The sequence below is a fragment of the Sciurus vulgaris genome (assembly GCF_902686455.1).
Source record: "Sciurus vulgaris genome assembly, chromosome: 10".
Taxonomy (NCBI): Eukaryota; Metazoa; Chordata; class Mammalia; order Rodentia; family Sciuridae; genus Sciurus; species Sciurus vulgaris.
Window position 1 is genome coordinate 90,479,466 of NC_136470.1, and position 13,787 is coordinate 90,493,252.

At 34.6% G+C, this 13,787-nt stretch overlaps 1 long non-coding RNA gene across 1 annotated transcript in view; it reads left to right on the forward strand.

The window, feature by feature from the left end:
- LOC306637940 overlaps positions 1-13,499 on the forward strand; it is an 85,515-nt gene extending 72,016 nt beyond the window's left edge. Inside the window, exons 2-3 of the long non-coding RNA XR_013757320.1 lie at positions 11,727-11,847; positions 12,269-13,499. This is a non-coding gene — a long non-coding RNA (uncharacterized lncRNA). The remainder of the gene's footprint in view (positions 1-11,726; positions 11,848-12,268) is intronic.
- The last annotated feature ends 288 nt before the right edge of the window (positions 13,500-13,787 follow it).

Here is a 13,787-nt window from a genome sequence, read left to right on the forward strand (position 1 = left end):
CACATCTTTGAGAGATCAGGATATTCTGACTGTTAGTTCAGAAACTTGGATCAATAGGCACCTCATCCCTGAAGATCATGTTCTGGTTTCTCCATGCAGAATAATTTCCCCAGCTGGAGCAGTGCAGTCCGAGAACAGTATGAGGTCTTCCTAGCCACAAGAAATCATGGACATGGAATTTTTAAAACAGGGATGCAGGATTTGAGCTGCACGTGTGCTGCCCATAACCTAAAACTAATAGAGGATTAAATCAAAGCTAATGACAACTTAGATGGTAAATGAGTACTTAGAATAGTTTTTAGGTCATAAGTTTTATAAAAGACATCTTATCTGTGTGGCTAAAATACCTAGTCTTTTCTTTTCTCCTTACTAACTTTTCTCCTTAATTCTCTCGAGGCCTATAATTTTCTGTGAGCCTCAGAACATATTGTAAGAAACAATTTGGTTTTACTTGGGGGCAGGTAGGTAGGGGTGTGGCGGTGTGGATGTGGGAGGGAAAAAATAGTATTCATCTTAATGTGGTTACTGTTGTAGTTCAACTCAGAAGTGATGATGGAAATAATGAGGACAATAATAATGGCTTTAAATATGATTTGGCAGCAATTTTATTTATTGTGCCATAAAATGGCTGGCCCATGCTGTATATGAAGATTTAGGAATAAACTTTGAAAGCATGCTCAGGAGGCATGCATGGTAATCCCATTATCTGATAACAGGATTTGTGCACATACCTCCCACATGCGGCACAAGTAACCCACCCTTTTAGTATTGCTGTGAAATGCAATTTGTGTGCAGATGAAAAGTTTACAGAACATGGGCCCATGCCATGATGCTCAACAAAGCCAGCGCGCTGTGTGGCAAGGTTTCTGAACCCGACCCCTGTCGCTCCTGTGGTCTCCCTCCTTATTGATTTCCATCCCTTGGCCAAGCTGGCTTTGTGGTGGTCTGCATCAACCCAGAAACTTTGAAAAATGAGCTAATCAAATTGGCGCAGCAGAGATCCACCCTGAATTTCTAGGAGGTTTAGAGACATGCCACACATAGGAAGTCTGAGGAGATGACCAGGTCAAGCAGAGGGTGGCAGAATGTAAGGGTTAAGAAGTTTCATTAATTATTTTACAGAATTGTCTACAAAGATAGGTAAAGCCAAAACCAGAGGAAAATGTTTGCGGGATTACAGCATAGATTCTGCTTTTAAAATAAAGTCCTTCTATTCATATTTTGGGGCTTTGGTTCACATAGTCTGCCTACCTTCCTTTTTGATAGAGCTCACAATAACTGGCATAAATCTTCACATAAATATACCAAGAGCAACAGATGTTAGAGACAGAAGCTGCTGTGAAAATATGGAAAAGAATATGCTATTCTATTGCTTGTGAGGGAAGAAGCACACTCACGCCCTTATATTCCAGAAAAAAAGATTAATTCACACATTGATATGTGAATTTGGTTTTTCCCAACCAACCAATAAAGAAGGGAAAGTGATTTTAATTGGATATATTTATGTCAACCTTTGCTCATCATAAAGTGTGTTTGTGGTTTAAATAATGTATTAGTATTCAATATACAATATATTTAGCAATCATTGCAGGGCAAAAAGATTTAGTTAGGAGAAAATATTAAATCCTAAGGATAGCGTGAAACTTGGGTATAGGGACTTTGTGAGTACCAGGTGGGAAAATACGCTGTGAGGCCTTTTTCTTTCCATGTATATTTTGGAATTGGAGTGTCTATTTCTATGTAAACACTTGCTAGAAACTTGCTCAGGAATGTGCTGAATATGTAGGTCTGTTTGCAAGAAATTGATATCTGAATAGTATTGAGCATGCTACTAGTTGACCTCAGTATATTTATTTAGTTCTTTAATTTTTCTTAGCAGTATTTTATACTTTTTAAGTATATAGCTTTTGCTGTATTTGTTGGACTTATCCCTAAATGTTTTGTCTTTGATGGTATTATAAATAATTCTGCTTTTATATTTTGATTTCCAATTCTTCACTGCTAATATATAGAATCGCAACTTACCTTTTTAATAGTGATCTGATATCCTGCAACCTTGCATGATTTCTACATGTTTTGAAGCCTACATGTTTTGAAATGTTATATTTTATTTACTGTTAAATTGTTCCCCTAACTACCTCCTGCTCTAGTAGACTTTTTTCTTTTTAGTTTTTATTTGTTCTTTTTAGTTATACATGACAATAGAATGTATGTTGACTTAGTATACATACATGGAGTTTAACTTCCAATTTTTGTGGTGATGTGGAGTTACAGTGGTCAGGTATTCATATATGAACATAGAAAAGTTGTGTCTGATTCATTCTCTTTAGTAGATTTTTAAAGGATTTTTCCTATATAGAAAGTTGTGGCTTCTGTAAATAAAGAGAGACATTTTTTTTCTTTTTGTTTCTTGCTTTATTCTATGATGTCCTTTACGATACAGAGTAGCAACAGTGAGAGTGGACGTCCTTGTCTTGTTCCTCATCTTTTTTTTTTTTGAACTGGGGATTGAACTCGGGGCCCTCAACCACTGAGCCCCAGCCCCAGCCCTATTTTGTATTTTATTTAGAAACAGGGTCTCACTGAGTTGCTTAGTGCTTCACTTTTGTTGAGACTGGCTTTGAACTCACAATGCCCCTGCTCAGCCTCCTTGGCCGCTGGGTGTGCCACTGTTCCTGGCTTGTTCCTGATCTTACATAGAAAATATTCAGCTTTTTATCAGTTTTTTAAAAATAATTTTTAGTTGTCAGTGAACCTTTATTTAATTAATTTATTCATATGTGGTGCTCAGGATGGAACCCAGGGCCTCACACATGCCAAGCAAGCTCACTACACTGAACCACAACCCCAGCCCCTCAGCTTTTTATCATTAAGTATGATGATTAATTGTAATTTTTTTTTAGAAGTACTTTATTAATTTCTACCTTAGGACATTGGAAAAGAAGAGCAAGTTAGGCCCAAAGTAAGCAGAGCAAGGGAAAAAAACTAAAGAACAGAAATAAGTGAAATAGGAAACAAAAGTAGTAGAGGAAAATCATTGAAATCAAAATCAGGTTATTTGAGGAGATCCTTAATATTGATAAGCATCTAGCTAGAGTAAGGGAAAACAAAAGAGAAGATGTGAATGGTCAGTACCAGGTATGAAAAAAGGGACATTACTACCAGCCCTATAGACATTAGAAGGATAATAAATTTAACACCACATACGACTTTAGGCACATAAATTTGGCAACTTACGTGAAATAGGCAAATTCCTTGAGGATACAAAATTAAAAGTTTATGAAAGAAGAAACTAATAACTTAAATATTCCTATATATATTGATACATGTAGTGAAAGCCTTCCTACATGAAATATTTTTTATTTGTTCTTGTGTCACTTTTAGTAGGTATGTTTTCCAAGGAATCTGTCCATGTTATTTGGCATAAGTTATTCATTTAAATTTAATTTTTAAATTTAATTTAAGATATCAGTGGTATTTGTAGTAATTTAATCCTTTAAATTTAATTTTAAGATATCAGTGGTATTTGTAGTAATAATTCCTCTTTTATTCCTGGATATTATAGTTTGTGTGTTCTATCTTCTATGTTGCATATCTGTTTTCTGCTATGTTCATTTTTGGTTTTACATTTATTATTTTGTTCTTTTAATTTTCTTCACATTATTTTTCTGTCCTTTACCTAGCTCCTTGAGAATGAATGCTTAGATAATTGATTTTTCAATCTCTTTTCTAATTTAAGTATTTAAATATATAAATGCCCCTTGTAAGTCTGGTTTTGTACGTATCCTACATGTTTTGAAATGTTACATTTTATTTATTGTTTAGTTGAAAATATTTTAAAATAACCACTGTGATTTGTTCTTTGATCCATGGGTAATTTAAATCTGTGCTGTTTCATTTCTAAGCATGTAGATATCTCCAACTAATCATTTTTGTTATTTATTTCTAGTTATATCCCTCTGTAGTCAGAGAACATATTCTATTGTAACATTTTAAAGTTCGTTAAGACTTGCTTTAAGGCAGAATAGATAGCCAAATATTTTTGTAGAATTCTCTGGGTACAATGCGTATTCTGCATTTGTGGGGGCAGTTTTCTATCCATGGTTACTAAAATCAGTTGGTTAATCATGTACATTAAATAGTATATATCTTTACTGATTTTTTCCTTTTGTCTGTCTGTTCTATCAATACTAAGACAAGTATATAAAAAAATCTCTTACTGATTGTACCTTTTTTTCTCTCTTCTTAATTCTGTCATTTTTTGCTTTAAGAAATCCTGAAGTTCCATTATTATGTAATAACACTTTAATTGATCATATCTTTCTGTCCTTTACCTCATGGTGGAATGTTCTTTCTATCTTCAATAATGTTTCTTATTTTGAGTTCAGTTTTAATCTGATGAAGTATGTTCCAAACATATCACTCTTTAAAGACACAGAATGAATGAAAGTAAAAACATGGAAAAAGATACACAGCTTTCTTTTGGTTAGTATTAACTTGACAAGTTTCCCCATTCTTTCACTTTTCAATCATTTTGTATCTTTTATTAAGGTTGTCTTTTATAATAAAGTGTGTTTGAAAATTCAGTCTGACAATCTTTGTTTTTAAATTGGAAGCATTTCATCTCTTTACATTTAACGAAATTACTGATAGAATTGGATTTGTGCTCACCGTCTTATTATATAGCTTTCCATTTTTCTCATCTGTTCAGTTTGTTTTACTTTTATCTTGCCTTTTAAAAAACTCATCTTTATTTTTAGAACACTTTTTGGTTTCAGAAAAACTGAGCAGATGGTACTGAGTTCCTATATAGCCAGCCCCTGCCTCTACATCCCCTATTGTTAGCATCTTATAATAGTGTTACATTTGGTATAATTAATGATCAATACTGATATGTTATTACTGAATTCCATAGGCTATTAAAAAATACTTAGTTTTTGTCTCATGTCATTTTTCTGTTTCAGGCTCTCATCCAAGATATCTAATCAGAGTTTTCATGTTTCTCTATTTCTCTAGATATTCGTGTTTTTTTTTTTTTTTTTTTTTTTGTTGGTTGGGGGGTTGCTGGGGATTGAACCCAGGGTTTTGTGCATGCACGACAAGACTCTACCAACTGACCTATATCCCCAGCCCAATAGTCCCTGTTTTAAGTGACTTCAGCAATTTGAAGTCATACCAGTCAGGAATGGTGTGGATGCCCCTTTATTGTGACTTACTGTATTTTTTTTTTTTAATGAAAAGTTTTGGGGAAAAAATCAGATGGAAAGTGCCACTGTCATGATATCAAGTATTATTAATATGATTTATGACTGTTGAAGTTGACCTTGCTCTCCTGGTTGAGGTAGTGTTTGTCAAGTTTCTACGCCATAAAAATATTCTTCTCTCACCTCCTTTCCTTGCCTTCTGTACTATATTCTTTGAAAGAGTTTCTTATCCGTAGACTTTGAGAGTGGGGAGTAATGCTCCTCTTCTTTAGGATGGAATACCTATATCATTTATTTAGAATTCTTTTGTACTGGACATTTGTTTCTTTTTGCCTACCTTCATTTATTCTTTGGTTTATTTATATCAGTCTGGGCTCGCAGATATTTAACATTGGATATTTGGGGCTACAATCCAATACTACTTTATTTATTTTGTTGCTCAAATTGTTTTAGCTTTGGCCATTGGGAGCCCTTTCAGCTTATTCTGATGTCCTTTTGAACTATTCCCATCAGTGTGTGTGCAGGTGTTTGTGTGTGTGTTTGAGTTCTTTCTTTCTGGCTTTACAAGTTGCTTCAGGTTCATCTTGTTTATTTGTTGTCCCTGTTCCAGTCAGTCATTTCTTTGAGAAGTCCCGGTTCTTTTTATTTTATTGGAGGATGATATTAAAAATCATGATCTGGGGAGTGGGAGTGTTCATTGCTTCTAGGATGTTGTTCCTTTTAGGCCTTTTCAGTTTACAGAGTGAAGAAATAAAAATGTGTATTGATTCTCGTATACGCACATATTGATAAACATGTCTGTAAGTATCCATCTGTATCTGTGTTGATTATTATGAGTTCGGTGGCTCTAATTCTAGCCATTACTACATGCATCATTCTAGTGTCTTTCCCTTCCTTTTCTGTAAATTCCCACTTCCAAGTGAGAAAGCTGTCTCCTACCATTTGCTGTCCATTAGCTTAATCATTCAATTCCTGTACACACGTAGAGTAGGCTACTTATGTGCAGTTCCTTTTGCCTTTATTCTCACAGATGATATTAATTTCAAGAGAAGACCAGAAGTTTTAAATTTTAATGAAGTCCAATTTACTGTTCTTTTTCCTGTGCTTTTAGTATTGTATCTGAAAACTTATTGCTAAACCCCAGGCCACCTATATTTTCTCTTGTGTTATCTTCTAGTGTTTTAGTTTTGTTTTACATTTAGGTCTGTGATCTACTTTGAGTCAATTTTTTCGAAAGGTGTAAAGTGTGTGTCTAGATTTCTTTTCTTTGTTTCTTTCCTTTTCTTTCTTTTTTTGCATATAATTTCTCATTGTTCCAGCACTACTTTTTGAAAAGACTGCCCTTTTTCCACTGAGTTGCCTTTTCTCATTTGTCAAAGACCTTACCTTTGATTTTTTTTTTTTTTTTGCGGTACTGGGGATCGAACTCAGGGCCTTGTGCTTGCAAGGTAAGCACTCTACCAGCTGAGCTATCTCCCCAGCCCTGATTAAGTATTTTTATTATTTCATTTCTCCCTTCATTAGTTTATTAGTTATGTATTCTTTTCTTATTATTTTAGTGTTTACCCTAAAGAGAATAGCATTTAAAAATGCTTACAGGAAAATGGGTAAGCTGAAGTTTTCTAGCATACTCTTAACAAAACACCTTTGGTAACTTCTTCCTTCCCACCTCCCTCAACCCAATGAACGAGTACAGACCATATACTGTTCACAGGTGGTTTAACACTTCCAAACACAGTGTTTCCCATCAGTTTTTAAAGGGATTTACAAAAAGTTTTATTCTACTTTTATTTTATTCTACTACTTCTACTTTTAAATATATCAAGCACTTCTAAATATATAGAAAGACCAGATATTCCACATGAGAACTTGTCCACATGCACACAGCACTAGTAAATAAAATTGCACATGTAGCAATGGTTAGAATCTGAGTTATCTTCTAATATGACCATTTTTGTCCTTTAGCTTTTCCCTCCTCATTTCCTTCTATTTTCAGCTCAGTGGACAAGTACAGGCATATGACACTTAGAGATGGTTGAACAAATTCATATCCAGAAGTCACTTACAGAGGATGAGCTTTCCTATGAATTTCAACAAGAAATGTAAAAAATGTGCTAAACTTACTAACTACTTGGCCATGCACTGGCTCTTTTTAACATCTAGAGATTAGATGTTGCAAAAATGGGATTCATTTGTCCATTATATACACTGTATACACAGCAAAACGAAATGCACAAAACCTACAGAAAACTAATGTCTGAAAATGCCCAAGTATGAGCACACTAACTTACTACCTTTTGCTATTGCTTCCCCACCTCCTCTTCCACATCACTGAACACATACCTCACATACCGATGTGAGGATACTGCTCACAGCGGTGACTTAACAGTTCCATTCCCAAAAGACAATATTTCACACGAATCTTAATTTACAAAGTGATATTTTACTACCTCTATGTTTAAGATACATTGAGCACTTCTAAACACCTAGACAGAATAGATGTTTCAAGGAAGGACTCAATTTGTCCACTATGTGCAGAACAGTCTTGAATAAACTACATACATGTAACAATAGTTCTAATTTGAAAAAGTCTTCAAAATATCAGCATTCTGGCTCTTCACTGACCCAGTGGACTATAGTGCTCAAATTTTCAGAAGACAATCCTTCCTAGGAATTTTAACACTAAACATACAAAATTTGTTTACTAATTCTACTTTTGTCATATATTGGCAACCTCTTTAACACCTAGAAAGACTAGATGGAGATTAGGACTCATTTGTCCTTGGTATATACTACGTGCACAGCAAAGTAAAACAAAACGCACAGAAGAACGCAGTTTACTTGATTTATTGAATTTCTACATTATTGGTACTTTTGCTGTTTCCTAGGCGAGTGATTCTCAAACTTATATGTGCATGAGAATTGCCTTAGGGGTTTGTTAAAGGACAGATTTCTCAGCCCTGTCATCTGGGTTTCTGATTCAGCAGGTCTGAGAATTTGCATTTCTGACAATTTCCTAAGTGACATTGATGATGTTGACCATGGGCTCACACTTTTGGAACTAGTGTCCTAGATAAGAAGACTTCAGAATACTTTACTTTCTTTTCTCTGGCTTCTGTGCTATTGTTGTAATTTTCTATCTATCAATTATTTTCCCATAAGGCAGTTTTGTTTTGTATAATAAATAGTCACTAATGTCTACAACATTTCATCCTCTTTACTATTATTCATTTCTTCTTGCACCTTTGTTCTTCCATCTGGGATCATGTGCCTTCTGTCCGAAGACTACCCTTTAGCATTTCCCTTAATACAGGTCTGCTGGTGATGAATTCAGTCAATTTTTTGTACGTCTAAAACTACATTTTGCTTTTATCCTTGAAGGGTATTTTTGGTGAAATGCCAAATTATTGCTGTTTTCTCTTAGCACATAATTTTCTGACTTTCATGGTTTCTGCTGAGGAGATGGTTGTTTGTCTCACTGTTGCTCCTAGAAGATAGTGTCTTTTTCTTTCTGGGTGCTTTAAAAATGTGCTCCTTGTCTTTGGTTTACAACTGTTTTACTCTGATGTACTGGGTTATACTTTCCTTTGTACTTATTCTGATTTGGGTTCATAGGAGTTCTTAAATGTATGGTTTGAATGAAGTCTTCCATTTAATTTGTAATATTGTTCTTTAAGCAACTTAATGAGACCCTAGGTAACTTAACAAGACATTGTATCAAAATATTAAAAAAAGGGGGGGGGGCTGGGAATGTGGCTCAGTAATTGAGCAGTACCACTGGGTTCAATTCCTGGTAGCAAAAAAAAAAAAAAGTGAAAGACATAGGACAAATTTTATTTTGGTAGGTTGAAGTTCAAATATATCAATAATCACAAAAAATATAAGTGAGTAAAACATCAGTTTTTAAAATAAGTTTTTAATATGTAGCTATACTGTTTATAATAGCCATAATAGCCATACCTAAAATATAATGTGGAAAATTCAAAATAGGAACACTAAGTTGCTGAGGCTGGCTTCGAACTTGTCATCCTCCTGCCTCAGCCTCCCGAGTTCCCAGGATTACAGGCGTGCACAGCCCTGTCCAGCCTGTCTTTCACTCTTACTTCCTTGTTCCTCTTGTCTTTTAAAAATTAATTCAGTTTTTTTCTTGGTTAAATCTTTATCTTAACCACATGCATTGGTTAACATAGTATATGATTTTTCTTTTAGTAATCAGTGTTGACTTTTTATCAGACATTAAATTTAAGTTTAAAGTGAGTCAATCTGTAGATACTCTCCTAAAAAATATAAGGATCTTAGGATACTACCCACTTCTGATTCAAAAGCTTGATCTTTACCTTTTAAAGTCTATAAATTAAATCTCCTGTTCCCCTTTTTTCACTTTTCCTCCTCGTTCTTTTTGTTCTCTTTTTCATACATATGCTGTCGTCTTAGAATCATTCACATCATTACCAATTTATTCTTTTTGCATTTCAGACTTTCCTTTTGCAACAACTTTCCTTCTTATGGAAGCACCTCTTTTAGAAGTTCTTGTGCTGAAGATCTGTTGGTAGCACACTCCTCTAGGTTTTTGTGTAACTGATCATGTCTAAAGGGAAAATTTTCATTATTTCTGAAAAGATGGTTTTGCTGAATACACAATTTTAAACTAATTAAATTTTATCAACACTTTAGAGTTACTATTCCTCTTTTATTTTCTATTGTTACTGTTGGGAGTCCAACCAACATTCCCTTTCTTTCAGGTTAATTTTAATTTCTTTTGTGGTCTACAGTTTCACTACATTGTTCATCTTGGATTTCAATTTATCTTACTTGCTATATGTTAACTTCTTTTACTTGTGAATCAATTCTGGGCAATTCTTTGTCATTTTCTTCTCAAATGTTTCAGCTTCTCCATTATCTGTATTTCTTCTCTAGGACTCCTGATGTATATTAAAGCCTTCATCTTTTAATCTCTCTTTCTTGCTGTCTATCTTAATATGTGCCTTCTTTTTTCTCTATATTGGATCTTATAAATTTCTTTCAGATATATCTTTCAGTTTGTTAATTCCCTCTTTATCCACATCTAATCTGCAATTTAAGTCATCTGTTATCTTTTCAACAATTATATTTTTATTTCTTAAAAGTTATTTTGTTTATATTATTCAAATCTGCAAGATATTTTGACAGTTTCTTAATCATTTTTAATTGTTTAAAAATCTATAAGATTCAGAAATATACATCTTTAATTATGTGCAGTTTATGGGCAACAATTTTGTAGTCTGTATCTGACAATTCCAAATATGAATTCCGTCTGTTTGCAGTGACTTGCAATAATAGTGCCTTCTATTCATGTGTATTTGCTGTTTTCAGTTCTGAGCTCATATTTCTTTCCTTTTGATCTATGGGAATTTTGTGGGAATACACTGGGGAAGGTTTTCTCCAGGAAATACTTATTTTTGCTTTGCTAGGAAACAGGGGAACTACTGCCCCAGAATAATTTAGTGTCCTTTAGAAACCTGAGCTTAATATGGAACTTTCAGATGCGGTATGTGTACTTGCTTCTAGCCCAAGATTGAATTCAGCTGTATAGGTCTGGCATTGGCTTTTGTCTTTAGGTCAACTCATTTTCTCCTTTTTTATTATTGCTCACTATCTTGCATTTTTAAAACTTGTTTTTGGAGGGAGTATACTGAAGATTTCTTTTTTTTTTCCTTACAGATTTAGAAATGCAATAAAGGATAGGTTATTCAGGACTTTTTGTGTGTGGCAGGGGTAGGGTTCTTTCAGAAGAGTTAATCTTTCTAAACTGTTGAAAGAAGAAATCTGTAACCCTGTTTTTGGAATTTTAAAAATATAATGTTTAAAACATTTACAACTAATTCTTTAGATGAGTTTAAACAAGGTAATTCGGACAATGAAATGTATCTTACTCACCATGATCAGGCAGTGTTCCCTATAGTTCCAGTTTGTGATCTCCTCATTCACTTTATCTTGCATGAGGAATGTAAACTTGCCATGGAAGGCTCGATTTAGAATGTTCAAATGAGCAATTATCTCTTAACACCAACACAAGTCATGCATACAATTTGGCAGATTGAAGATTATATACAGAAGAAACTTGAAGTTCCTTGCAAAACAAATAGAGGAGTGAGGACGTTGCTGAGTGAAAGCCAATGAGCTCCATCTCTTTAAAAAGTTAAAAAAAAAAATCAATGACTCGACATTAATGAGACTGGCAGTCTTTAAAGCATTATAAACATTTTCTCTTAAATCTTGAAATATCCAGAGTATAAAAAGCTTTTCTGGGAATACAGCAGCTTGTAAAAATTTCTTTCAACGTGTAAGGTTGATTCTGTGGAAGGTTTGTGGCTATTTCTGAACCTATATTTAAATTTAAAAAGATTACATAAGATGGAATATCACTAATACATAAACTATAATTTCATTCTAAATAATAATCTTGATGAAATAATGAGTTTAATGTACTAGTTATATTTTCTACAATACATAGCATCTTTCTGTATGTGTCTCTCAATTCAGAAAACACCATGTTGAGCCAAGAGGAAGCTGTGGGTATCAGAATAAAGTGAGCTTGCTCTCGAAAACGACACCGCAGGTTCTTCAAGGGGGCCTAGTTGGTCTGGAGAGTTCGACATTCTGGGTAAGAGACTGATTTGCAGTTGTTGCTTGACAACATACCTGGGTGCACGGAGCCTTGATACCCAGTCACTTTTAAAATGTCTCTTAAGTTCTCATAATGTGGATTATGTTCTTCTTCCCTCTCTGGGTCTCAGTTACTTCCCTAGACACTGAAGAGGCCACATCACATGTTTGCCAAGTTTCTCTTAGCACAGGGTTTGGTGTGATAAGTGATACATGTTGGTACTCAGCACAGCTCCCCCTACTGGCATACTAAACATTTGCATCAAAACAAAAAGGGATAAGTTCCTCCACTGTGGAACTGAATGAGTTTGAAACAAAATTTTGCTTCTTAAATACTGTCCAATTTATAAATTATTTTCTTTTTGGAAAAATATCTCTTTTCAGATGACTCAGTGTTTTCAAATGTTGTTCCTTTTCAGAGAATCCTGAGTTGCCTCCTCGAGCACCCATAATTGAATCGATGGCTCCAGTAATCTACCTTCAAGATGAAGCCAATATCTGGGAAGATAAGGAAGAAAAATGGAAAGAAGCTCTTTGGTGACACTATTGGGGCCTCTGGGCCAACACTTGCTTGGTGTCTGAGCTTCATTTTCAGTTTATATGAGTCAATGTATTATTTTCATTCTGTAAGACTAGTTAGGATTTGGTCCCTTGTGGTAAAAAGCACCCTAATGAAAATATTTCCTATTTGAGATAATTTAAGCATCCGACTTTTGATAAAGTTTTGTCATCTGTAATGAAAACCAAAGTTTTAGGCCACAGTTTCTCTGTTTTAAGAAAACCAAGTCCACAGAACTCCAGATTTACAAAAGAATAAGTTATTTACATTTTTAAAGGAGTTTCACAATTTTTATAGGAGGTTAACTATATGAGCCAGTTTCACTATTTAGTTTCTGCAGTAAATTAAAATGTGACTCACTTAATATATACCTTTTAAGGAACATATCAGTTGTGTTAAGTGGAAGCATGCCTGTTCTGGACATCTGGGGGTATTTAATGTCATCTGAGGGTCTAATAGTAAGCAGCCTTTTGTGTCAAATATTTAAGATGCCTTCTGGAGTTAGTTTGAAGCTTGCAAAGACTATGAGATTTGTAGTTAGACATATCTTGTCAAGCAAATAAGAACAAATGACCAGGCAGCACGTACATGGTTTTTGAGGAACATATTATGTGGTGAATTCATGGGGAGCTGTAGCAGGTGCATAATAACTCTGTGGTTCATCATGTACTATGACGGCACAGTGACCTTCTCCCTTGAACTTTAGGATTTCTGAGTAAGATAACCGTATGTCCCTGTTTTCCCAGATAGTTCCAGTTTACGTTGTCATAATTATTAATAACACTCCTCTACCAGTTTCTGCTTATAAACGGCATCATTGAGGAATACCGGCACATAGAGACACACAGATCAAATTAATTGAGGAACAAAATAGTAGAGGAAGGAGGGACTGGACTGGCATCTGGAAAACCAGGAGAGAGAGACTGTAGTGATAATTATGTAGGGAGAACTTTTTGCTACTAAGTATCTCATAAACAAAAATGGGATTTATTGTTTGGCAGTGTTAAGGGGATGTGATGAATGCTTTTTAAAAATTGTAAGCATAAAACAAATACTAAAAAAAAAAAACAAAAAAAAAACCTCAGTGACAATGAAGCAATGGCCACTGTCATTACAGATCAATGATACAGGTTTCGGCTTCTTGGAAGCAACCTGGTTTCTTCATTAAACGTCTCTTTTCCTTCTGAATCCAAACTCAGTTCTCAGTAGCCTCTGTAGCAGCCACTACTAACTGTGGAAAGCTGGTACATGAGACAACACACATGGTGCTCCTTGCCAGTTCATTTTATCTGCTCCCAAGATGTCACAGTGGGGAGGAACACAACTGTGAGTTTTGCGAGAAAAATGTTTTACCCTCGGAGAGTTTGGAGGAGCAGAGG